Source organism: Podarcis raffonei, chromosome 5, assembly GCF_027172205.1.
Source record: "Podarcis raffonei isolate rPodRaf1 chromosome 5, rPodRaf1.pri, whole genome shotgun sequence".
NCBI lineage: Eukaryota > Metazoa > Chordata > Lepidosauria > Squamata > Lacertidae > Podarcis > Podarcis raffonei.
The window spans coordinates 36,940,554-36,967,600 of NC_070606.1; the positions used below are offsets into that span (position 1 = coordinate 36,940,554).

The following is a 27,047-nucleotide window of genomic DNA, read 5'->3' on the forward strand; positions in this document are numbered from 1 at the left end:
CCAGAGCATCCCAAGGAATTTGCAACTGGAATTCTGTACTTGTGCACGGCGCAGATCGCACAGGAACAGGAGCTGGATTGGGGCTGCTCAGCTGGGGAGGTGCAGGTTCCATCACACTTTCCATTCAGGGGTTTGCGGCTGCACTCCCCTCAAGGGGGAAGTTTAAAGGAAGTTTAAAGGAGCCCCCACCTCCGCATCAGAGCCCCTGCACCACCTGAAGGCAGCCAGGCTGAATAGTTGCTGGGGTTGGGGAAGGTGGAGGCAGCCCAGAAGCTGCATCTGAGAGCCCCTGCACCACCTGAAGGCAGCCAGGCACTCCTCAACTGAGCTGCCTGATCCCGCTCCTATTTGCGTGCAAGCAGGAGTGGAGGCGGGGATCTCTTGGTATGAAGCCTCAGCTCAACTTCTGAGAGATCCCCACCTCCACTCCTGCTTGCATGTGAGCCCTCCTCTCCTCCTCCTCCCCCATCCCCAGCATGGAAGCTATGGTCCTGCTGGGGTGATGGCACTCATGCCCACAGAGAGGGCTCTGAGTGCCCTCTCTGGCATGCATGCCATAGGTTCCCCACCATTGAACTAGGACATAGTCCTTAGCCTGCTGAGTGGTAAAAAGGAGAGCGATTTTATCGGAACTACTGCGGCTTTAGGAATCTGGCACCTTTGCCAAGGAGCGGTCCCCGAATATATTTTAATTGTGCAACGAGGCTTTGTTTTCCTCTTCAGTTGTTCCCCCCTAGGTTGCTCAAGTCGGGCAGCGCGCTGATTTGCAGTAGGGGCTGGGAGCGGATCTTACCTTACAGTGGGTGATTCCTCGCCCACAAACTTCTTTGCTTTGGGAGCCCCGTTCACCCGCCCGGATAGCTGCCCGTCGCTTCTTCAACCATGACCGCTCGGCTCCTTCCTATGGCCGTTCTCATCTCCTTTGCAACAACGCGGGATTCCCTGAAAGCCCCCCGCTCGGCTCCTTCCTACGGCCGCTCTCATCTTCTCTGCAACAACGTGGGATTCCCTGAAACCCTCCTTCGATCTCCCCCCCAGGCACTTCTTTGAGGCAAAGCCGTGCAGACGGGAGCAGCAACATTTGCGGGCTGCTTCAGCGCTCGCTAGAGGTTTGAGGGTTGCCCAGTATTACTTTCCGGTAGCGGGGAGGACCACATAGCACGGAACAGCCATTTTCCTCGGCGGAGGGTTGCTTTAGCGGCGGTAGTCTGCTCGCCGTGAGGTCTCAAAAAGCATCTTAAATCAGAAGCCGGAGGCTTGAATCAGAAGCCGGAGTCTTGAATCAGAAGCCAGAGGGGGTGCCTTGCTTTTTGTCGAGCCTACCGCTTCACGGCGTGGCTCTGCCATAATAATTCGTGGCCTCAGCGTCTCTTTTACTGAGCTGCCTCATTTAACTGGGCAAAGTGTAGCTTTATAGCTGGTCCCCCTGCCTTAATTTTCTGCCACTAGCTTGCCGATCACCGTTGCGGCTCTTTCGTGAACTTATCACTGGAATTAAGTGCCCCCCTTTTTCTATTCCACGGTTTGGGGCTAGCATTAAGTGTTTTTTCTTTTCTTTATTGTCCTAGCTGCTGCTTTACTTCCTGGGTCTAATAGCGGGCGTTCAAAAAGCATAGTGGTTGCCTGGGTTACGGCGCTTGAAGCCGAGTTATGCCCATACTGAGAGGCTGCACGCGCCATTTTAAGTAAGGGCTTTATACGGGTAAATGCTAGCTCACGGTCACCACATGGCTAAGCCAAATCCGCCATTTTGAGTGAGGGCATTGTGCAGACACGTGGCGAAGCAGCGTCCACCATCTTGACTGAGGGCATTGTTTGGGGCAATTGGTGTACCTGAATCCACCATTTTGGCCAAGGGCATTGTGCTGGCAATTCAGCATAACAGGAGTTTATAGGCCTATTTCAACAGTTTTTTGCAACCATTTCAATAAGGGATACTCAGCTTGATTAGGCTATTTGAGCAATTGATTGCTTTTAAGCAACCTATCATTTTGAATTTATAAATAAAATAAATAAATAATTACAAAAAACTAAATAAATAAATAAATAACAAATATCACAAGAAGTTTAAATAAATAAATAATAAAAGTATAATAACATAAATATATATATAAAAAGTGGGGGCTACACTGTGTACTGAGCATTGAGCATTGCAGTGCAATTATTCTACCAGTGTAGACAATACTGAGCTAGCTGGTGCATATTGTCCATATTCCACTGCCCAGTGTAGGCAACACTGAACTAGCTTGCTTATAGGGGGTTCTTTGCTGCCCAGTGCAGGTAATACTGAACTAGCTGGCTCACAGTTACACAATTTACTTGCTGGTGTAGTTGATACTGAACTAAGTTGCTGAACAGCTGGCTCACAGTTACATAATTACCGACCAGCGTAAGTGATTCTGAGACAAATTGCTGGTGCGCCTGTATTTGCCATGGCATCTGGGAGAAACCAACAGGCATCATCTCGTAATGGAAACAGGGCTAGCGCACAAGGCGGAATGCAAATGCCTGCCATGCCGTGCGACCCTCAAGCATTTGTTCAATTTTTCTCAGCCTTCAAAACCTTCTATATGCAGTGTAGGCCAGGTGTGAGGGCGCTCCCAGCTCCTCCACCTGCATCACAGGATTACATACCTGATACCCTCCCCAGTAATCAGGAGCGCCCCAGCACCTCAGCTTCTGGTTCAGGCTCTGCCCCACCAGTAATCACCTGTTACCCGCCCCCTAACCCGCTCCCAGTCTTCTTGCTCCCTTAGGTCTAAATTGGGTCCTTTCGGCGGTAGGGCGCCTCCCAAGGGGACATCTGGTAATAACCCTCAGCAGGCCATAGATGTGCCCAGTATTTTTCAGGAATCACCACCACTGCCTGCAACAATGGAAGGGAATTCTGCTTCCTCTTCCGAGGATGATCAACAGAGACATCAGGATGCGCCTGCAGTTGCTGCACAGTCCACAGTTACCGGTGAAGAAAAGGGTGGAAAAAGAAAAGCCAAAAAGAAGCACACGTCAAAGAATAGCAAGAAAAGCAAGACATCAGATTCTGAGGATTAGTCAGGTACCTCCTCTTCCGATTCAGATAGTGACGCCTCTATGGAGAATTACTAGGGTTTGGGCGAGGAAATTTCCAGGCTCCCCTTGTGGGTGCACGAGAGGCGGGCCAATTCCCATCGTAAGTCCTTTAATGGGTCCCTGGAATGGAAAGGGGCGTCATTGGTGGAAGATGTAAAAACATCCACCAATGTGTCCACCGACTTCATATTAGGAAACCACTTATCCCAAAAGAAGAGAACCAAGATTCTCAATGGGGACTACATTGACATATTTACTCTCCTCCCCCCGACTAAGATGACAGGGAAAGGAGAAAAGAAAGGTTTGTATGGGAAGCAGAGGTATAGGACCCCCCCGAGCGGAACGCACTTTTGAAAATTGGTTGGATGGGTACCAGGTATTTATGGGGGTAGTTTCGGCGGCTTATCCCAAACGCGCGATGCATCTCATCGCACACATGGCGTATGTGAGAAGGGCATTTGCCCTAGCCAGGGAGAATGCTGCTTTATCTTATGATGAAGATTTCTGTAGAAATGCTCTCTTTTACCATCCACTCGCTGGGACCTGAGGGACCAGAACTATTGGATGGAGCACGTAGGCCCGTATGTTGATAAGAAATCGCAGGATTCCTCTAAGACTGCGAAGTTGGAGCCAAAGTGGCGATGGAAATGCTGGGACTTCAACAAGGGGGTCTGTTCTCGGTCGGTGTGTAAGTATGCTCACGAACGTGAGAGGTGCCTCGGCTGCCATCCGGCCTCTGCGTGCTTTAAGGGTAAGCAGCGGAAGGGGGTACTCACATCAAGGCACAAGAGGTATTTCTGGACAACCTCAGGGGACTGCTGGGAACCGCCAGGAATAACTCTCTAGGGTTAGCCTTCACTCCAGTCAAATTACATCCCTTAAAAACTCTACTGGATAGTTACCCTGATAAAAAAGCAGCCAGATACCTTTGGGAGGGGTTCTCATTAGGCTTTAGAATCCTGGTTTCTTTCCCTCCAAACCCTTGTGATCCTCCTAATCAGAAATCAGTAAGGGAAATGCCAGAGATTGTGAGAAAGAAAATTCAGAAAGAAATTGCAGCTGGGAGGGTGGCCGGTCCCTTTAAGCAACCCCCCATCAATGGTTTGCACATTTCCCCACTGGGCATTGTCCCTAAAACAGCACCCGGGGAATTCCGGATGATCCATAATCTTTCTTACCCAAGGGGTGGCTCGGTCAACGATGCCATACCACATGAGCTTTGTTTGGTAAAGTATGCTTGTTTTGACCATGCCATAAAACTGATACGCAGATTCGGAAAAGGGGCGCTTCTGGCAAAATGTGATATAGAATCGGTCTTTCGCCTCCTGCCAGTGCACCCCGAAGATTTTCGCTGGTTAGGTTTCAGGTTCGAAGCATCTTACTTTATCGACAAAGCAATGCCAATTGGTTGCTCAGTGGCATGTGCGGCCTTCGAATCCTTTGGTACATTCCTGGACTGGGCACTGCAATTGAAAACAGGTTCCATCGGGGTCTTACACTACCTCGATGACTTTATTCTCGTTGCAGCCACAGAACAGCAGTGCACCGACTTGTTGAGAGCATTCATCTCCCTAGCAGAGATAAAACTGAGGGCCCAGCCACAACCATGGTTTATCTAGGCATTGAATTAGACACAATTGCCCAGGCCTCCAGGTTACCAAGCGAAAAACTAGTCGTGCTCAAGGATTTAATTCAACAGCTTCTTCCATTAAAAAAGGTTACCCTTAGGCAGATCCAGTCTTTATTAGGTCATCTAAATTTTGGGTGCCGAGTAGTATCCCCAGGACGCCCCTTCTGTGCCCAGTTGGCTAGATTGTCAGCGGGCCTTCGGGCACCCCAGCACAGAGTTCGTCTTTCCAGGGCGGTTAACTCCAACATGGAAGTATGGCTGCAATTCCTAGACAAATATAATGGCATTTCTCTGTGGCAGGATACCATGCTGCTCCATGCTGATTTTCAGGTCCAATCAGATGCGGCGGGTTCCTTGGGGTTTGGGGTCTATTTCAGAGGGTAGTGGTGTGCCCAGCACTGACCCCCGGTGTGGTACTGGCCCCAGCACTGGCCCCCGGTGTGGCAGGGAAAGCCCATAACACAGGATCTTACCTTCTTAGAATTCTTCCCCATCGTGGTGGCGGTTCATTTATGGGGTGAGGTATTTAGTAACCACAGGATGTGCTTTTGGACTGACAACCAGGCAGTGGTATCTGTTCTCTCAACTTAATCATCACACTCCCCAAGAGTCGGTAACCTCCTCCGTTCCTTTGTCCTTTTGTGCCTTGAACACAACATCTATTTTTCAGCCAAGTTCATGCCGGGCGTTAATGACATCGTGGATGCTCTGTCTCGTTTTCAGATGGACCGCTTCAGCTCGTTAGTGCCAGAGGCGGAACAATTGCCGCAAGCTTTCCCGGAGCACCTTTGGAGCCTTGGGAACATGAAGTTATGAAGGGAGTATTGGCCTCGGTGGCACCATCCAAACTGTGATCATATAAAAAGGCGTGGTCGGATTTCCTAAAGTTTTGGGATAGGACATGCAACGCTAGCATTACATCCCCTCCCTCTAAGGCCGAAGTCTTGAAATACTTAGTACACTTGAAGGATTTAGGTAAAGCAGCAAAGACCCTAAACATCCAATCCGCTGCAATATCCTTCTTTTGCAAGGCGGCATATTCCACAAACCCTTGCACCGACTTTGTCGTGCGCAAAGCTTTAGAAGGATGGCGTAGGCTACAGCCCCGTAGCGTTGACAAAAGGAAACCCATAACGTTCGACATTCTTTGCCAAATTCACAAAAAATTGAGAACTATATGCTGGTCAAAATACAAAGCCCACCTATTCTCAACAGCTTATTCTATTGCATTCTTTGGCGCTCTTCGGGTTGGGGAAGTGGTATGTGAGGGTGGCCCGGCCATCACCCAGTGGAGTATTCTGCAAAATGATCTGACCCTTTTCCGCACCAATCTGGTATTGCATGTGCGCAGTTCTAAGACCAACCAGCAGGGAAAAGACACCTTGATTCGTTTGTTAGCAACAAAAAAAGCAGGGCCCTGCCTGGTAAAAGACACTAGGCATTTCCCATATTTGAGACCTAACTTATCTGGCTCCCTTCTAATTCATAAGGATGGCTCCCTTCTGTCCAGGCATCAATTCATACGGGTGATGTAGATAGCGATTGCGGCTTGCGGCCTCCCCGCAGCACAATTTGCTGCTCATTCCTTTCGGATTGGGGCAGCCACCACTGCGGTGCACATGGGCCTCTCGGCAGAAAGGATTAAGGACATGAGGCGGTGGGAATCAGACGCATACAAAGGTTATCTTAGAAAGAGCCAATAACCAAAAGTGCTATTCCTGATCAATTCTTGTCATTTCATTTCCCTTCCCGGAGACGCGAGAATTCGCATTTGGATCATGGGCCACAGTATCGTTCATTGGGCAGCGAAGTGGGCTGTCGCGGCTGGCTTGGGGTGAGGGCTGAACTTACCTTCAGATGTGCACGTTTCATGGTTTGCTAAGAGGGGGATGCGCTGGGCCGAGCTGATGCCGGTCGTGAGGTCCAGAGTCACAATCGAAGGCCCACCAGATGCCTTAATTATCCAGCTGGGGGGAAACGACTTAGCTTACCGTAAAGCCATAGACTTACAATGGAACATGTTTAGGGACTTTGATGAGCTACTTACCTCCTATCCCAGACTGAGCATTTAGTGGTCATCACTGCTGGAAAGGTGTATCTGGAGGGATTCTCGCTGCCCTATTGCACTGAACAGAGGCAGAAAGGTTTTGCAACGTACTGTGGCACATAGAGTGGCGGCAGTAGGGGGACGGGTAATTGACCACCCCAATATCCAGCTCACAAAGGTGGCCCTCTACAGGGATGGTGCCGTGCATCTTTCTGATGCTGGAAATGATGTTTGGTTGAATTATATTATGTCAGGGATTAGGGATTGGTTACAGGTTTGAGGGTATTGGCAGCGAGCTTGGGCTCGAATGGCGGTTAGGCTTTGTTAGAGGTATTGTTCTATTGTTATGCAGATGAAGGGGGGAAGGAAGCGCCATCACCTTCCCCCAAAACAAAAGGGTAGTCCGAGAAAGGATTCCGGGGGGCGTGGCCTTGTCCTAAGCCTATGGAGGTGTGGGCCCACGGCATGCCCCCAAGCGGTAACTCCAGGGGGAGTTCCTAGTTGACGTGCCTCAGCAGGACTCGCCCTACTGGTGGTTAACCCTTACCGGTCTTCAAGCCAGCGGGCGGAAGCCAGTTAGTTGTTAGTACCAATGCCTAAGCCAATACCGCTCAATTCCTGTAATCAATAAAGTTGTGGCCTAATTTGACCCATTATCCCGAATTCTTGTGTCTCGTGTCTTTATTTCTGAGGGGGGAGGCGGGAACTCGCCACGCAATATGTATATACATGCATCCAGATATATGATACAAGTGTACCATAATTCCCATGCCTTCAGCATAAGTAACACAACTAAACAATACATATGTGTACCCGCATGTGTGTGCATGGTTATATCCCTATGTATAGAAACAGCTTAAGAAATCAGTATCCTCTTGTAATATTACCACGTTGAGGTTGGAAGGGGCCCTGGGTCATCTAGCCCAACCTCAAAAGGCACAGAAACCTGCATAATAAATTCGAAGCAAACTCGCATAACCAACACTATACATACACACCTGCACACATGTAAGCACACACATGCACATACACCCATGTCCACCCATGTAAACACACCGCAAACGTAGTGATTGACTCTCTGTACTTTCCTAAAGAATATAGTTAACGTTGAGAGAAGCCCCTGGTCATCTAGCCCAATCTCCCAGCATATTTTATAGTTGAAGGGGATCCCAAAGACCATTGCGTGGCGATTCTCGCCCCCTCCCACAGATGGAATAAATAAAGACACAGGACACCAGAATTTAGGTTAATGGGCGAAAAATGGCCACAACTTTATTGATTGCAGGTAAGAGCGGTATTGGCTTTAGGCATTGGCCCTATCAGACTAACCGGTATAACCGGGAAGGGTTAAGCACCAACAGGGGGAGCCCCCGAGATGCACATCCCTAGGCGCTCCCTGAGGGGTTACCGCTCGGGAGCGCACTTTAGGCCCTAGCCTCCATAGGTTTCAGACGAGGCAACGCCCCCCCCCCGGAGTCCTTTAACTAACTACCCTTCAACATTCGGGGGAGGCGATGGCGTTCCTCCCCCCCAACTCATTTGCATAATAATACCCCTGCCAATGCCTAACCGCCACACGAGCCAGGCTCGCCGCCAATACCCTCAGACCTGTAACCAATCCCTGATCCCCTGGAAAATGTCAGCAAGCCAAATATCGTTACCAGCATTGGAGAGATGCACGCCATCCCCGCGGTAGAGGGCCTCCTCTCTAAAATGGATGCCAGGGTGCTCAATGACCCACCCACCCATCGCAGCCACTCTACGTGCCACTGAGCGCTCAAGGATCCTCCTGGCTCTATTCACAGCCACAGGGTTTTTGGAATCCCTCCACATGCGCCTCTCAAGCAAAGATGACCAGATAATTGTTAGATTCAGATAGGAGGCCTGCAACTTCCCCAAGTCATTGAAAATATGGCACATTAAGTCCACCCCCTTCCTGTAAGCTAGGTCGTTCTCGCCCAGTTGGATGACCACCGCCTCTGGTGGGCCTTCGAAAGGTATTCTTTTTGTAAGTGCTGGGAAGAATTCCTCCCAACGCATTCCACGACGCGTGATCCAGGAAACTTCAACATTGTTTGGAAGCTGCAGTTCGCACCAGCCCCTGGTAACCGCGCACACTCTTGCCCAGTGAACAATGCTGTGGCCAATGATCCACAGGCGCACCGTCCCAACACCTGAAAATAAAAGAGCAAGAGAACTGGGTCAGGGGGGCCGATGGGGGAAGGAGCGTTAGCATGTCTTCTGGGTGTATCCCTTGTAAGCATTTGACTTCCACCGTCCCATGTCCATTATCCTCTCCGCCGGTAAACCCATGTGCACGGCGGTGATCGCAGCCCCGATGCGGAAAGAATGTGCAGCGTACTCCTCAGATGGGAGCCCAATGGCAGCGATTGCCTTGCGCATAACCCTCGTGAACTGGTGCTTTGACAGGCGAGAGCCATCTGTGTGTATGAAGATAGGGCCACTGGCTTTAGGTCTTAAACACAGGAACTTTCTTGCGTCCTTTACAGGGCAAGGGCCGGCCTTCTGAGTAGCCTGCAGGCGGATTAGGGCCCCTCTACTGAGTTGATCGGTCTTAGAGCTGCGAATTTTCAGGATTACCTCTGCACTAGACAAGGTCACGTCCTCCAAGAGGAGCCCCCTATTATTTTTATATGGTTGGTCCTCACAGACCATCTCGCCTATGCGCAAGGCGCCAAAGAAGGCAAATGAAAAGGCTGTGGAAAATAACCTGGCCTCATACCTAGACCAGCAGATGACCCTGAGCTTCTTACGTATTTGTATGAGTATGTCATAAGTTATGTCTCTTCTGCTATCGGAGCTAGGAGGTTGTGACCTACGCCAGCCCTCCAAAAGTTTCCGCACCACAAAGTGTGCACAGGGGTCGACTGAGAACAGAGATTTAGAGAAGAACGATATCGCTGCGGAATGAATATTGAGGGTTTTGGGAGCCCGCCCTAAGTCACGGAGGTGCACTAGATATTCTAAAACCTCCGACTTAGCCGGGGGCCTGCCTGGCTTAAATAGCCCTTTCTTCTGGCGAAATGATGTGAAATCTGACCACGCCTTATTATAGGATCTTAGGGTTGAGGGAGCAACTGCTGACAATACTCCCTTTATCACTTCTCGTTGCCAATACTCCAGAGGTGCTCCGGAAATGGCTGAGGCAGCTGCTGCACATCCGGTGCCAATGAGCAAAAGCGATCCATCTGGAAACGAGACAGAGCATCTGCAATGTTGTTATCAATACCCGGTACGAATTTGGCTGAAGCATATAAGTTTAGCTGAAGGCAGGAAAGGACAAAATACCGTAAAAGTGACGCTACCCTAGGCGAACGAGAAGATTGCTTATTTAAAACAGACACCACTGCCTGGTTGTCTGTCCAAAAGCAGACCCTGTGGTCTTTAAATTGCTCGGCCCATAGATGAATTGCGACTACTATAGGGAAGAATTCTAAGAATGTTAAATCGCGTAGTATGGGTTTTCCCTGCCATGAAGAGGGCCAACGCTGTGCACACCACTGACCTCTAAAGTAGACGCCGAAACCCAGAGAACCTGCTGCGTCTGAATGCACCTGGAAATCAGATTGCAGAGCCATGCTATCTTGCCAAAGTGATATACCGTTATAGTCATCTAAGAATTCCAGCCACACCCCGAGATCCGATTTTACTGCCTTCGAAAGACACACCCTATGATGTGGCGACCGTAAGCCTGCTGACAATTTGGCCAGTCGTCCACAAAAGGGACGACCAGGGGAAACCACTCGGCACGCAAAGTTAAGGTGACCCAAGAGTGATTGAATTTGCTTGAGAGTAACCTTCCTTAAGGGCAATAGCTGTGAAATAAGCTCCTTTAGGGCAACCAATTTCTCAGTAGGTAGGCGAGATGTTTGGGCAATTGTGTCAAGCTCAATGCCCAGGTAAGTCATCGTAGTGACTGGGCCCTCGGTCTTTTCGTTTGCTAAAAGGACGCCCAGCTCCTCAGCCATAGATTTGAAGGCCTGCAGCAAGGCCAAACAGTCATTTGCATTACTTGCGACCAGAATAAAGTCATCCAAGTAATGCCCCACCCCTTCAGAACCAGTTTTGAACTTCAGCGCCCAGTCCAAGAAGGTGCTGAAAGTCTCGAAAGCAGCGCAGGCAATTGAACACCCCATGGGCATCGCTTTATCAATGAAATAAGCACCCTGGAATTTAAAGCCTAACCAATGATAGTCCTCAGGGTGGACTGGGGGAAGCCAAAATGAGGATTCGATTTCGCATTTGGCCAGGAAAGCTCCCCTACCGAAACCCCGGACCAACTTCACTGCTTGATCAAAAGATGCATACTTCACCGTGCACAGCTCCTGGGGGATAGCATCATGAACTGAAGCACCCTTGGGGTAAGAAAGGTTATGAATCATCCAGAATTCTCCCAGGGCCTTCTTGGGGACAATGTCGAGCAGTGAAATATGCAGCTGATCAATGGGAGGTTCTGCAAATGGACCCGCTACCCTACCGCCCAAAATTTCCTTCTGAATCTTTTTCATGGCAATGTCTGGTCTCTCCAAAACTGACTTTTGATTGGGGGGGGGCTACTGGAATTGGGGGTGAAGGCGACTGGAATTCTGAACCCTTGGGGAAACCCTTCCCACAGAAGAAGGGCGGCTTGCCTATTGGGATATAGATTTAGCAGTGTTTTTAAGGGATGGAGATTAATAGGAGAGTGAGCTAGGTCGAGAGACAAATTAGTAGCGATTCCCTGCTGCGCCGCGGGAGGGTCCTGGCACACCTGAGGAGGCACCCCGGTTTCCTTGGTGGAAGTGACCCCTGCCGCCCCGAAAGGGCTGCTGCTTATTCTTGTAGCAGGTCGTTGCCAGGTGGTTACCTAAACACATCTCGAATTCGTGTAGGTACTTACATGAAGTGCGCTGGCATGCCCCTTTATTGAAATCCCAGCATAGCTTGCGACATTTTGTGTCCGTCTTACCGGATTTAGCCTGGTCATGCGCTCTCTTTTGGAGTAAGGACCCACATGCTCAATCCAGTAGTTATTGTCCCTCAGGTCCCAGCGCGTGGACGGCAACAGCGAGGCATTTCTCCGAAAGTCCTCATCATACAGCAGGGCAGCCACATCCCCCGCTAATTCGTGAGCCCTTCTAACATGTGCCAGATAAGATGCAAGGTGCAACCCGCGTTTTGGATACCAGCCTAAAACAACCCCCATGAATACCTGGTAGCCATTGAGCCAGTTCTCGAAGGTGCGCTCCGCCCGAGGCGACCTGTACCTTTTCTTTCCATAATACCTCTTTTTCTCCCCTTTTCCTTTCATTTGTGCTGGAGGTAGCAACGAGAACATATCTATGAAATCCCCATTCAGTATCTTATCCCTTTTTCTCTTTGAAAGGTGATTACCCAAGATAAAATTAGTAGACAAGTTAGTTGAGATTTTAACATCTTCCACTAACGCACCATCTTTCCATTCTAGAGTACCGTTAAAGGTTTTCCGGTGAGAATTGGCCCGCCTCTTGTGCATCCACAAGGGAGCACCAGTCTGTTCACCTTCCCCCCAGTAAGTCTCCATGGGAGCATCACTATCACCCTCTGATGAAGAAGTACCTGTCTCATCCTCGGAGTCAGATGGGTCTCTTCTCCTGCTCTTCTTGGACACGTGCTTCCTCTCCACTTCCCTCCGCGGGTACTGCTGTCCTGTGCGGCTGGGTCATTGGAAGAGGAATCTGCCTGCTGGGGAGGTATCTCCTCATCCGAGGAGGACCCCTCAGATGGACTATGCTGAGCTGGAGGATCCTGAAAAACACTTGGAACACCAATTACCTGCTGGCTTACAGTGGAGGGGGCGGCCCGTGTTGGTTTGGACTTCTGTGTGCCAGCCTTGGACTTCTGCACAGCGGACTTGGTCTTCTGCGCACTAGACTTGGGCTTCTGTGCACGTGCGGTTTGTAAACATGTTTGGGGCCGATTGGGCAGCTCCATGCCTTGCTGCGTCATGCTAGACGAAGCTGAAGAGGGTCCTGCCTGGCCCTGTTGGCTAAGGGGGGTGTCAGGTATGCAATCCTGAGAAACCTCCACTCTGGTAGAAGTCGTGGCAACCGGAAGCCTGCATTGCGCGTAAAAGGTTTGGATCGCTGAAAAGAATTGAGCTAAAGCTTGAGGGTTACAGGGCGCAACGGGCACTAGAGCACCCCCCGCCTGGGGTGTTTGAGCATTGCCCCTGTTTGCCATACTACCAACCAAGTTATGTATGGATGTGTCTATGTATGTAAGTGATAGCCTATTAGGTTCCTTGTATTCCTTCTATGTAATAATTTTTTTAAATTAATTAATTAATTAATTTATATTCTTTCCTTATTTATTTTTTAATTAATATATATATATTTAAATTTAATTTATTTATTTTTTAAAATTATTATTGATATTATTATTTATTTATTATTATTTGTTGTTAATATATACTATTTATTTGTTTACTTAAAATTTATTCGATTATTAATGATTATCTATTTATTAATTCACTACCAAATGTTCCTTCTTATTAATACTACCGCTGTAATTAGTAAGCAATAGATAACCGTAGCATGTAACCAACCAGCTGTTTAAAGCAACGCAATGCAGTTGAAAGGCAAGCCTCTTAAAACCAAGTGACGAATTTCACCCTATGAATTAAGCCAGGAGCTTCCAATGAATTATACAACAACTTTAAGCAAAACCTATGAATTATTTAAAATCAGAAGATAGCCCCTTCGGCAATAACCTTGGATGAATAATTGATATAGAGCAGCAAAATGCGTTAATAGTGCCTGGAGGTGCAATGAATTATGGATGTATCAGGCAGCACAAAGGATATAATGAATCCAGCAGCACAATGAATAATGGTATGGCCGGGAAGCAGAGCTCCCTTGCAACCCACCAGCCCAATCGGATATTAATTCAGCAAGCCCTTTAACTGCCTTATTTAATGCTACTATGAAAGCCGCGAAATCTTAAAAGTGTTACTTAAGGAATAGCCAGCAGTCAAAAGCCACTGCACGAGATTCTAGGCATGCGGAGCTGAAGCAGAAAAGTTAACGATACAGCGTTGCCACCTGCGGCACAATGAGGTTTAAAATACAAGCTTGCCAGTGAGAATGCAATAAAACAGGACCAAAAAGTAACTTTGTATAGAAGCCCCTTTAGGGCTGAGGAAAGGCTGCGGGAAGCCTGCAGACACAGGGATGCCTCACCCAAGATGGCGACTGCTGGGACCATGTGGTCCCCACAAGATGGCGACTGCTTCCCTTTTGTAGTCAGGGCAACCGTGGAAGCCCCGGTAAGGTCAGCTACTCACAACTCTAATCCCTGAAAAAGCGATGAACTGATTTCAGAATACGAGGCTAGCGAGGACCCTAAAGCAACCAAATCGGGCTAGCGACACCCGTTTGCGCCCCAATCCTCCTCCCAGTCCAAACGTACCCTTTTGCGGAGTTAAATTACAAGGCTCAAAGTGGTGCGGAAGCGAGCGTGGCAAAGAGGCTTATCTTCCAACGTCTTCCACCGTACTAAACAGACCCCCGAAACCCCCCAGAACCTGCTCCCACCAACTGGAGTCAAACCTTGTGTGAGCGCTGTAGTGGCTCACGCTGAAAGATCCGCTTCGGGGGCAGGAAGAAGGAAGCCGCAGCGGTGGCTTGGCGACGACGCGCTCCGACGAACCACAGGGATAGCCAGGAACTTCCGCGATCTGTACTCCAAGCGATGGTCGGGCAGGGAAGGCTGCGCAAGAAGCGGTTATCCGCCGCCCGGCTGCCCGGGGCTGTTCGGAAAAGCGGTACAAAGATGCGCGCTGACCTGCCGAGATAGGACCGGCGACGGCGGCGGCAGATGAGAGGGCAAGCTGCAGGCACACGTGCAGCTCTCAAAGCGGTAACCCCCCACGGATTTCAACAACGAGCGGTTCGCTTGCTGTACTGTGGGGGTTTTACCGAGAACCAGGAAAAAGCCTAAAAGAAGGAGTAAAAGCAGCCATGGCAAAAGAACGAGCCCGCAGACTAGGATCCAAACCGCAGCTGCTGAAGGAAAAGAAAGGGGGCGAGCATGGGCTGCCCCGACCTTAAATGCCCCCTACTGGTCCCGCCCCCGCCACCAGCCGATTGGCTGGCGCGGTGAATGATGAATGCTAATGAATCCTGGGATTCCCCAAGTCCTGCGGGGCTCCAAACTCTTCTTCTTCTAGTCATGATGGCTCCATGTGTTAAGGGCATTTTAAATATGAAACCACATGTGCTCAGCATCAGTGTGTTTGAGAATGTGATATATATATATATATATATATATATATATATATATAGTTTCAAAATTTTTATTTTGTTTATAGAAGCAGGAATATAGAAGCAGTTGTGACAAATATGAACCATCAGAAGGCTAAGAAAACATGTAAAAATTTAAGACTGGTAGAGGAAACCCATTTTTATCATTCTAGTCTTCTCATCAAGAGACCACTCCTCCATTATATAAAATTGAAGACATGGTTATGCCAACCACTTTGTGGTATGGTGGGCAGGATAGCATACAAAACATAAAGGACATGGTGCTGCTCCTTCCTCAGATCTCCGATTAAGTTTTCCACAAGTATATTCATGAGTGTCAGCATTCAGATTTTTATGGAGTCTCGATGCTCGATGGAGTTTTCTCGATACATCCGGGAATCGGACTGTCAAAATGGAGTCCAGGTGGATTTTCACTGAATTGGCAAAATGTCTGGGAAAACCCAGCTGTATGGCAACTAGGGCGATTTAAAAAAATAAATAAAATGCTTTAAAAATCCCCAAGAAGCCCAATAACTTTGTCTGGATGTTCACTTTTGGGAATATGGGAACCCTATACAGTGACTGTGTAGACACTGCATTGGGTCTGTATGACTTGTATTTATGATCAATTATCTGAGTTTTTTATTTTATTATTTATTATTATTATTATTATTATTATTATTATTATTATTACCTCTTGCTCATTGTCAAATTAAAACTACCTGCCTGCACTGACACAACTGATAGTATAATTAATTGACCTTGCATTGCAAAGAGCACATTTCTCTCTGCAAAGGCCTCATCTTTCAACCACAGCCTAGATGTTATCTGTGGTTTTCAGAGATCAGAGTTGGTGAAGCCGGCTCTTTCATTTCTGGCTGTATCGCTTTCAGTTCTTTCCTGCAATCCAACCTCATGTGGACCAAGTTAAAGTGTGTTTTATCATCTTCTGCATGCCAAGCATTCTAGCAAGTTTGGACAGTTTACAGAGCGATACCAAGGTTGAATCAAGCCCAGGAACACACAGTGAAGCTAACATAATGAAGGACTGGCCTTGCTTTTGCCTTTGACCAGACAAAGTAGTTCCTTATGTCAAGTATAGTGTGGGAAAATCTCACTTCATGCAGTGAGTAATACTGCTTCGAAAGAACAATATGTTCCCTTATCTCAAAGGACAATAGCCATGGAAATGGTTAGAATTTGGCCTTAGAGACTGTCACAGCCTAGCTTTGATATTCATGTACTGAAATGTAGTTTCCTATGGAAACATCTCTCTTACTGAAAATCCTTCCCTACCAACATTGTCATTATGTCCCTCCCCCAAATATGGGGTAGCACTTCAATTTAGTTCATGTTTAAATGTGACTTGATACACATTGCACTTCCCAAAACAGTATATGAAAACAATCGCAGCCATCATTTGAAATTCACACTTCTTAAAAGGTTGCAGTGCAGTTCCCCAGTGAATAATGTGGACAGTGAGTTGCCTTTAGATGTTTTCTAATAGCTAGATAGTTGTTTATTTCCTTGACATCTGATGGGAGGGCTTTCCACAGGTTAGTGTGATTCTTTATCTCTAGCTTAATTTTATGTTGCTGTTGTTTTCAGATAGAAAGCCAATAATCTGGGGAACTCATAAAAAATCCTCAGTGGCTTACCTGTCATGTTTTTATTTGCTGGGTGTTTCTTGTGGTCACTTGTGGTCATCTGAAGACAGCCCTGTTTAGGGAAGTCTTAATAATAATAATAATAATTTATTATTTATAACTCACCCATCTGGCTGGACTTCCCCAGCCACTCTGGGTGGCTTCCAACAAAATATTAAAATACATTTTATTTTATTTTTATTTTATAAAATTAAAATTTTAATGTTTTACATTACATTAATGCTTTACATTTCTGGTACCAAAGCTGGGGAGGATAAACGATCTATGGTCTTTGTACGAATACCTCCCTCTCCCCCTGCATTTCATAGAAAATAAAGTTTGAGAGGTCCATTTGTCCTCCTAGGCAGGCGGTTTTGCAGATGGGCTCTGAGCCGCTCTAGGTAACCAGCGAATGGCAGGCCAGATCATCTGCCTGCCACATATTGGCCTATGGAGGCAGGAGGTCTCGGGCATTCCCTTGGGCAGGGGACCAACTGACCAATGGGGGAACTTGGCCCTGTGTCCAGGGACAGGATAAATTACCTCTTCCTTTTGACTTTTGGTTCTGCTGTACGGGGGCTGCTAAGTGCCCTCTGTCTTTGAGTTCTTTCTCTCCTACTTTTAAAGCTCGCTGGGTTCTGGGAAATGGAAGGTCTGGAATGTTTTCTAAGAACAGGTCAGCAAGGTGTTGCTCCGCCTCTCCCATCAGGTCAGGAGGCGGGGCGGTCTCCACCACTCCTCTGCTCACTCCCTGACACAAAGGTCTTCTGCTGTGTCTATTTGAGATCTGGTTGCTACTGATGCACAACAACAGGTAAGCAAAAACACTTTCTTCCATGTCTCTTTTTAATTTATTTTTCAGTGACATAGCTGTGGTCTTGCATTTTAATAGCTTGCATTCTTAAGTTGTTCCTTTAACAGTGTTATACCCTGCTGAAGTACAATCAATAATTTTTTAGCAGACTTGCTAAAAATAATAGTCTCTTCCCAGCTAGAATTGGTGTCTGAAAGGTGCAGTAAGACTTTTAAAAAGTACTGGGGTTAGGAGGGCATGCTGTCTGGTGTCATGACTCACTTGGCACTGTTGGGTCTAGCTCTAGCATGGCAGATACTGGAGGAAGATGAGAAGGAATGGAAGGGGTAGGCTGGCCCCACCTCAACCCCACCTGGCTCTGTGTGGAGATAGGACTTCCAGCTCCGTTCCTTCCAGAGGGGGAGAGAGTATTGTCAGAACTTGGGGCGGCAAAGCAGGCTGAGTAGGGAGGAGGTGGGTACAGCACTCTCTCTTAGAACACCAGAAGAAGGGACAATTTATGCCTGCTTAGACACAGTATATGCCTGCAGGTTCAGTCAGAAACAGAGACTCTCATGAGTAAGGACTGCACTCATGATGGCTTTTAGCTGGATGAGTGGGCATGGAGAAGTGGTTGAAACAACTACTCAGCAGTCTTGAGCTTAATGAATGGACTCTGAACCCAGGCGCCTTGGCCACTCTTCATAGATCAGCCCCATCCCAGTCAACCCTTTGTCCTGTGGGACTCTAACACTGAAATAGCTCTTGTCTCCCTGGCAGTATCCCAACAGAACAGAGACTCTCATGAGTAAGGGCTGCACTCATGATGGCTTTTAGCTGGATGAGTGGGCATGGAGAAGTGGTTGAAACAACTTCTCAGCAGTCTTGAGGTTAATGTAATGGAAACTGAACCCAGGCACCTTGGCCACTCTTCATAGATCAGACCCATCCCAGTCAACCCTTTGTCCTGTGGGACTTTGAGACTGAAATAGCTCTTTTCCTTGTGCCGAGTCTGTACCATTTCCTTACATACAAGAAAGAGAATCTGAGGACATGTTTTGGGATGGGGGCCAGGGCATTTGGGCTCAGCTTCAAGGATCAAAATCCCCTGGGAAGCAATTGGAGCATATTGAGCAACAACAACCAGTGTTGTTCTAGGGTAATGCCACAGGTTCTCTACAGCAGTCCTCCCTGCTGCTAGTATAAGAAGAACACTGCTGGATCAGGCCAAAGGTTCATCTAGCCCTTTTATCTCACCTTTCAACGCCCATCATGTCTCCTCAAGATCATTCTTCAATATATTGAGTTTCCCCTCTGAAATCTTTTTCATTAAGGACTCATGTTTTCAGACTAGAGATCCTGTAGTTCTGTTTTATACACAGGTCCAAGATGTGGCTGTTTTGGGGAGTGGCCTGCTTAGTCCAACAGGCTCTGACATCGGAAGAATTCAGTAATAGAAGACATCTGAATCCTCAAGAAGAAATCTTTTTCATTAAGGACTCATGTTTTCAGACTAGAGATCCTGTAGTTCTGTTTTATACACAGGTCCAAGATGTGGCTGTTTTGGGGAGTGGCCTGCTTAGTCCAACAGGCTCTGACATCTGAAGAATTCAGTAATAGAAGACATCTGAATCCTCAAGAATTTATGACTATTGTAAGTTAATAATTCAGATGGCCTTGAAAACAGTGGACCATGTTCCTTATAATTTCATTTTTAAAACAGTTTTCAAGAGCACATGCATTTCCAGAAAGAAACTCCATGCTTGGCAGGAGTTATTTCAAACTGCAAGTTAATATGATCGTGTTTGAAACAATACTCTCTTGGCTAGATTATCTGATCTAGAAGACACAGTTAGCTTTGATAACTCCTTCTCGGAGCAGAGTTTTAGGAGCCTGGCTCCTCAATGTAAATGTTGACATTTGCTGCACATGCATTAGCTGAAGCCTTAGGCAGCAGATTCATTATATTTCTCATGGTGAGAGATTTCTTTGTAGTTGCTTACAATACAGATTTGGTGTTCTGCATCATATCAGTATAGATTTCCTTTTTGTCTTTTTGTTGTGGAATGGAGAAAACCACAATCAATCTGTGGTTATGTACACTTCACACAAATATACCCAGATGGGGGAAAGGGGGAATAAATTTGATTCAGTTCGCATTTCAAGTTGAATCTACACGATTTGCATTTTCTGGAACAATACACAAACCGGAACAAAGCCATCCTTCAAAATTGGCACATCTCCAATTTTTGTGTGCTGTTTTCCAGCCAAGTAATACCAATATAAATACATATACCAGGGTAACATGCTTTTAAGAATGCATATACAAGTGAAAATAGCATACAAAAAAAATCATTTTATTAGGCAAAAAAAAAGGGTGTGCAGAAAGGGGTCTGTTTGGCAAAATCACATACAATCATGTGTACATTATGAGAGTTTAGGGGAGGGATAGGGAACCTAAGGCCCTCCAGGTGTTGTTGGACTACAACTCCCATAATCCTTGACCCTTGGCCATGCTGGCTGGGACTGATAGGAGCTGGAGTCCAGCTATAGCCACAGATTTCCCATGCCTGGTGTAGGGCTAGTAAAGTCACTTCACAATCATCTTGGCCCTCAGAAGTTTTTGTTCTTTGAGATATTCAAGCAATTGTCCCAGAAATCGAATGATCAGATGTATTTATTTTTTAATCTAGCATTTCTATTTCCATCCTTCTCCACTCAAAGCCCGAAGTTATCCAGTACTGGGGATACCCCAGTGAAGAGTATACAATCCTGACAGAGGATGGCTATTACCATCAGAATATTACAGAATTCCACATGGAAGACATAGTTCTGGGAAGACAGGTAATTTTGAAATTTAGCAGTAAATGTTGTTAAATGCCACATGCCATAACTGATATTCCTGTGTTCAACTTTTAAAATGTTATCCATGCTTCACCATTTTTTCTTTCATTCAACTTTATGTGGAAGCAATATTATAAAGGTAGAAATTGTTGCAAGGTGGCTAAAATTGCTTGAGTTGTGCTCAGTTGTTCATTATATCTGAGCAACAAGCAACAATAATCCCAAATTATCGACCATTAGAATACACAGGGATGCATAATTATCCAGTCTTCTATTCAGAGTAATTATAAAGTGGGACACTATGAAACATCTTAAGTGGTGCAGGGATTAGTCGAATGGGTTTTTTTAAGGCCTTTTCAGAAATTAATTGAATCAATGCAGATATTAACTATCTCCTTATTCTTAGGAGAGTTGTTTGGAAATGGCCACTGGGTGGGCAGCTGTTGTGGCCCCTCATGAGCTGCCCTCCCAGCATCTGGCTGTTGTAAATTCCCAAGCTGACTACACGGCAGTACAGGATAGCCTCCCAAGTCTAGAAATTTAAACTCCCCAAACTTGGGCAGCCTGGAAGATCTCGTTCTGGTCCGCCAGCTAAGGATAAAAGCTGACTGTGCCTAGCACTTATAGGGTACCCCATTGGAGGGATCTAGGTGGAAATCTCTGTCCAGAAAGCAAGTGTGGGGCAGAGAATTCATAGAGCTTCCAGCAGTGGTTTTGGAAGGGCCACCTTGGTAGAACGAACCTGTTTAAAATATCAGCCCTCCAGCTGGAGGCCAGAATGAATAAATACCCAATGCCAGAACCAAAGTCCACCTACATCTGAAATCAATAAAGTGGTGGTGAACTCTTATCCCAGATCCTTCTCCTGTCATGGGATCACCTTCACATTGTGGCAGGGAGAGCGTTGCAAATAGCCCCACAATGATAATTTTATCAGATGTAGCCAGTTCTTCATGGGTTCATGTTGATAATGGTGGTAATGAGCTGCTTCACCCTCCTCTGATGAAAGTGTGTGGCGGATAACTTCAGCGGCAGATGGCAGTCACCTCAGAGACACAGCGTTTCACCCACAGGAGAGGAAAGACCTGCCCACCTTCTCGCCTCACCTACTTCTGCGACCTTTTGCCAATGCTTCAGCACTGCCTCTCTGGATTACTTGTGAACGTAGGCAGGGACATGTTGGCAGAAGAGAAAGCGGGCGGGGAAAGAAGTGTCACGACATTTTATGTAGGCTTGCACAAAACATTGTTGCTAGTCTTCACACAATCTATGGAAACATTTTCTGAGGTCCTAGGAAATGTCTGGCTCATCTCCTTTGTACCCCCTGCACCCTTCTCTGCTTGGCCTTGGGCTAGATACCAGTGGGAAATGTTGGTGCTCTGTGAGTGCCCATTCTCCATCTAATATTCTCTTTGTTTTCCAGGGCCTAAGTAAGCATCTACCTTGAGTCCTTAATCATTTTACTTTCCCCTGCCTTGAAGCAGAACGGTTAGAGCCTAAACCAGCTTAAATAAGAGAACAACGGTATCACAAGAACCACAAAATACTTCAAGGAAATATTTCTTTTCCTAGAGAATTAGAAGAGAGGTAGGCTTGACCTGCAGTAGAAAGGGCATGTTTAAAGGGCAGATTGCATGCACTGAAAGCTGAGTAAAAGAGAAAACATATTGGAATGTGTTTCAGAGACGAACCTATGCATCATTACTCTAATACGTCAAGATCAGTCCCATCTTTGAGGGAAGGTGAGGCAACCACCTTCTGTGACAGGCCCCACAGGGTTAGCAGATTCAGCTTCGAAACACACTGTACAGAATATTAGAGAGTAGTGACAACAAAACATCCATTTTCTGCTCTTGCCCCTGCACTGTGGAATGCCCTTCCCTCTGCCATATGTAAAGGGTAATCAAATTGATTCCCCACATTGTTCCTGGTGTAGATCTTCCATCCCCACTTGTTCCTAATGACAATATTTCTTCCCACCTTCAGTGGCGGAGGAAGCCTCTCTGGCACCTGGGGTGGCACGAACCACCCATATGGGTGTAGTGAACTTCCCATAGGGAGGGATGGGATGGGGAGCATGGCAGCCAGGCCAGGGGGTGCAATCTGGCCCGGCAGCCAGGTCGGGGGGGGTGCGCGATCTGGTGCAGTGGCCTGGCTGGGGAGTGTGCTCTGGTATGACCGCGATCGGGCCCACCAGATTTTGTCACATCCCCCTCAGGGATGGTACCCAGGGTGGACCGCACCCACCACACCTACCTTGCTCCGTCTCTGCCCACCTTGTTCCTGGCATAGATCTTCACTCAGTGCTTCCTCCCTGTGAAGACTTACTGTATTTACGTGACTCTAATGCATCATCAAATCTAATGTGCGCCTCAATTTCAAAACCTTTAAATAAATCATAAATATATATGTACTTTTTCTTTCCTTACTCCTTCCATGGGAGAATAAACTTACAACATAATTCTCCAGATGTCAGGTTATCATACCTGATGTATTATATTTTATGTATTTATACATTAATGTCCACAATTGTATGCAATTGCAGACAGGCAAAATTTCAGCTATATTCTGTGTTTGTCTTTCAGCTTTCATGAAATGGCAATTTATGATATTCCAGCAACCATAAACTTTATTCTTCAGAAAACTAAGCAAAAAAGCTTGTATTATATTGGCCATTCCCAGGGAAGTACGACGGGTAAGTTAAGAAGAAGAAAATGAAATGCCTTTTATTTTCTCGCCTTCTTGTATTATCAGGGACTTACTGAGGATATGGTTCAGTCTCAGGACTATTGGGAAGTTCAGAAAAGAAAAAGACAGATTAAAGCAAGGACAGGGCCCTGTTTCGGAGTAAACGCCTTCTTCGGTTTTTTGAGGACTATAAATCTGTTCTAAGTCTGTATCATTTAATTCTTTTATGTTTCTTTTTCGACATGCGTCTTAGATAATGGAATGCTCCCAAGTTTTTTTGCGTTTCTCTGTGCAAGAAAACGCAAGAAATGCAAGAAAACTTGGGAGCATTCCATTATCTAAGACGCATGTCTTAGGCCCTGTCCTGGTCACCACTACTGAGTCGTACATCTGATTCACACTCGGGATACTCCTTTTCGGCCCTATTTGATTCTTTATTCTTTATTCTGATTCTATATAATATGGACTCCTTTTGACTGCCATTGAGACTTGTACAAAATAATTGTTGTGTACTGGTATTTTATGTACCTTTATACTATATCACTGCATATTTGAAACTACATTATTTCTGTACTTAAACGTTTTACCTTAAAACTATCGTGCTTACACGTTGTGTTTAAATTTACTATTAGCTTCAAACTGTTATTCTTAGCAGAATATACACGTTTTTCTTTTCAACTCTCGAGTAGGAATTATTCCTTATATTGAAACTTGTGGCCTGAGCTCTTGGTATATCCTTTTTAGTGTATTTCCAACAAGAACTCCAATTTCTTTAACGAGTACTGCCTTGAATGCCATGACCTTGTGAATGTGGGTGTTCCTTGAAAACTCTTCAAGAATGTGATTATAAAAAGAATTTTCTTTCCTATCATTCAACCAGAGTCGAGTAGATGTGTATCTTGGAATTTCCCCTGATTTTACTTCTGTAAAAAATATTGCACACTGGAGTCAGGTATGTTCTAACAAATATCTTCTCTGCATTTCAAAATTCAGGAGTCAAAAGTCTGACGTTTCGACTTGCCTGTTTAGTTTCTCATGTTTGTGTTTTGGTACTAAGGTTTCCATTTCATTTTATAAAAGTATAGTTTTCAAGATTACCAGACCACTCAAAAGTTATATTCTAGATCAGTGATGGCTGACCTTGGCCCTTCAGCTATTTTGGGACTACAGTTCCCATCATCCCTGACCACTGGTTCTGTTAGCTAGGGATGATGGGAGTTGTAGTCCCAAAACAGCTGGAGGGCCAAGTTTGCCCACCACTGTTTTAAATACTTCAATATTCAAACATGAGCTGTAACAGTTCTTTGGATCTTGTGGAAAGAACTCAGGAAGCTGCCGTTTACTGAATCTGACCTTTTGCTGCTTTTATTGGCCGCGGTAGATGGGTGGGAATTCTGATAACCAATATACCTAGTGCTTGAATTTTCTTGTGACTCTCCATTTTTTTTAGAGGATTTTGTGTTTTAAACACAAACCAAATTTCATATTGTCTTTTCCATATTTTTAGTTTGCTAAAACCAACCAATTTAAGTATTTTGATTATGGATCAAAGAACAAAGCTGTCTACAACATGGTAAGTGGTTTGGATTCAAATGAGACATTTTGGTTGCAGGTTAGACATTCAATGTGAACCGTGTTATGATTTCTGATTTCTCCTTTGGGATAGAGTGGGATAATACCAAAGACACAGAACTGGGTGAAATTATGGTTTTGTCTATGAAAGTACAGGTATTTAATGAGTAGGAACATAGAAAACTGCCTTATGCCAAGGCAGACTATTGATCCATCTATTTCAACTCTGTCTATACTGATTGGCAGCAGCTCTGATTCCAAGCCCTATTTGGAGAACCTGGGAGACCTAGGACCTTCACACAAACCAGATGCTCTACCAGTGAGCTACCATTCCCCTCTAGATTTTGGCTTTGGGGCTCAGTTGAAGGTCTCTATCTGAGACACATGTGCAGCGGGACTTTGTTGAGCTTGTTCAGCTAATGCATGAGGGAACTCTTCTGCATATTGGCTGAGCAGCCTCAACAAGTCTCCTGCTTGTGAGGAGACTTTCCCCAGAGCTGGATGTGCAGCAGCGCTTTGCTAAGGGCAAAGCAGCGCTTTGCTGATAAATGAGGAAGTGGTTGCCTCTCCAGTGCTACCCATCCCAGAGCCTGAAGATCATGTCATCCTCATGAGCTAGAAAAACTTTTGAAGGTGCTCCCCACTTATGGGCATTTCCCTTATGCATGCAGAAGCCTGGAATATAACTGCTGTGTAAGTGGGGAGCTGCCTGTATTATATTACAAAAAAAATATGTTTGCAGAAATATGTATATTACTTGCAACTGAAGAACAGAAATATGTATTGGGCAAAATTGCATGCAGCAATACACGTAATAGATGACATATGCAGGCAAATGTATACAAAAAAACCAATGCAAACTGTTGCAGAAATGGTGCAAACTGGAAAAATGAAAAACTAGGAGAAACCATAAATGACAGATTAATCCAGCTCTACTGAAAAGTAAGCCTACCAGGATTTAGTGCTATGTAAATGACTATATGATTCCAACGTAATTTTTTTTAAAAAATAATTTTGCTGGTCCAGAGAACAGAATTAGATACTGAACAGACAGTTAAAGAATGATTTACAAGGGACAAATGTTAGACATTCAACACATTTGAAGACCCAAATGATGTCTTAAAAATGAGAAAAAGATGTGAAAGGTGAACCTCATTTTCATTTTCATGTTTCTGATCTTTTCCTCAACAGAGTACACCCCCATTTTATAAGATAGAGGACATTACTGTGCCAACTGCTGTGTGGAGTGGTGGACATGACATTATTGTAAGCACCGAGGCTATTGAACGGCTGCTCCTTCGAATCCCTCATTTAGTTTTCTATAAGAATATTCCTGAATGGCAACATACGGATTTTATCTGGGGTCTTGATGCACCAAAGCGATTGTATAAGGATATGCTTTGTCTGATGCAAAAGTTCCAATAGAGTCTTAATGTAAGGTCCAAACTATATATCTGATATTAATGCAGACTCTTATTTTAAAGAAATCTTACAAATATCAACGTATTTATTTATGTTCTTCCTTTCTGTTGCAAAAATATTGAAGGTGGCTATCAATAGCAAAAGGATCTAAAGAAGAAAAATACATAACAAAATGGATGGTAAAAATGTAACAAGCAGGAGTGCAGCCTCTAGTACTACTTATTATTATATTTCATTTTATATTTTGCAATCAAGCTTTATAGAATAAACTTGCTTCTCTTCTGTATAGAATTATGGAACTCCCTATCTGAAATCCCCCCACCCCCTTTAAAATGCAATCAAAAAATTAACTGCAGATTGAAATATACTCTGAATTTAGTGGTTGATGTTTAGCTGCTGTATTCTCATATTGAACAGGATCCTAATTCTCTAAAGTGATTGGGCAGCAGACCTCTAACTCTAAATTAAAAATCAAACACCAACTAAACTAAAAAAGCACATGGAGTACAATTTGTCAATTACTGCAGATAAAAACCAACGAGGTAGTTCTATTTGAAACCACAAAACAGTTGCATTTCTAGAAATCACATTTGCTGATTGTTTGAGATTAAATGCTTCTTAATACTTACAAAGGGTTGGGAAGCCTGGGCCATGCTGTAAACTATGTCTCAGACCCTCCAATTCCTATTTTCCAGGAATTTACAGGAGCCATCCCATTTTCTGATTTTCTTTTGTTGCTGTTTTCAAGTGAGCTCATCCCAGGACACGTCCAGGGATGAGCAACCTGTTTCCCACCACTTGTTGGACATCAGCCCCAGCCAGCATGGCCAACTGTCAGGGATCACAGGAAATGTGGTCTAGGAACAATTAGCACAGGTTGCAGACCTTCTCTGATTAAGATTCAGAAACCAAGGCATAGGACTGTCTATGTTATAACATAGAAAGTATTAAGTATCTGTTCCTTAGGATGTTTCAGAAGAAGAATCAGCTGCAGCACTCTTATTACCTGTATATGGCATTTACCTTAAAAACCCCCAAAAGCTCTTGAAAAATT

General features: G+C 45.6%; 1 pseudogene; it reads left to right on the plus strand.

Annotated features, from left to right (window-relative positions):
* The first annotated feature begins 17,401 nt into the window (after positions 1–17,401).
* On the plus strand, positions 17,402–25,996 carry LOC128413365 (lysosomal acid lipase/cholesteryl ester hydrolase-like; annotated as a pseudogene).
* The last annotated feature ends 1,051 nt before the right edge of the window (positions 25,997–27,047 follow it).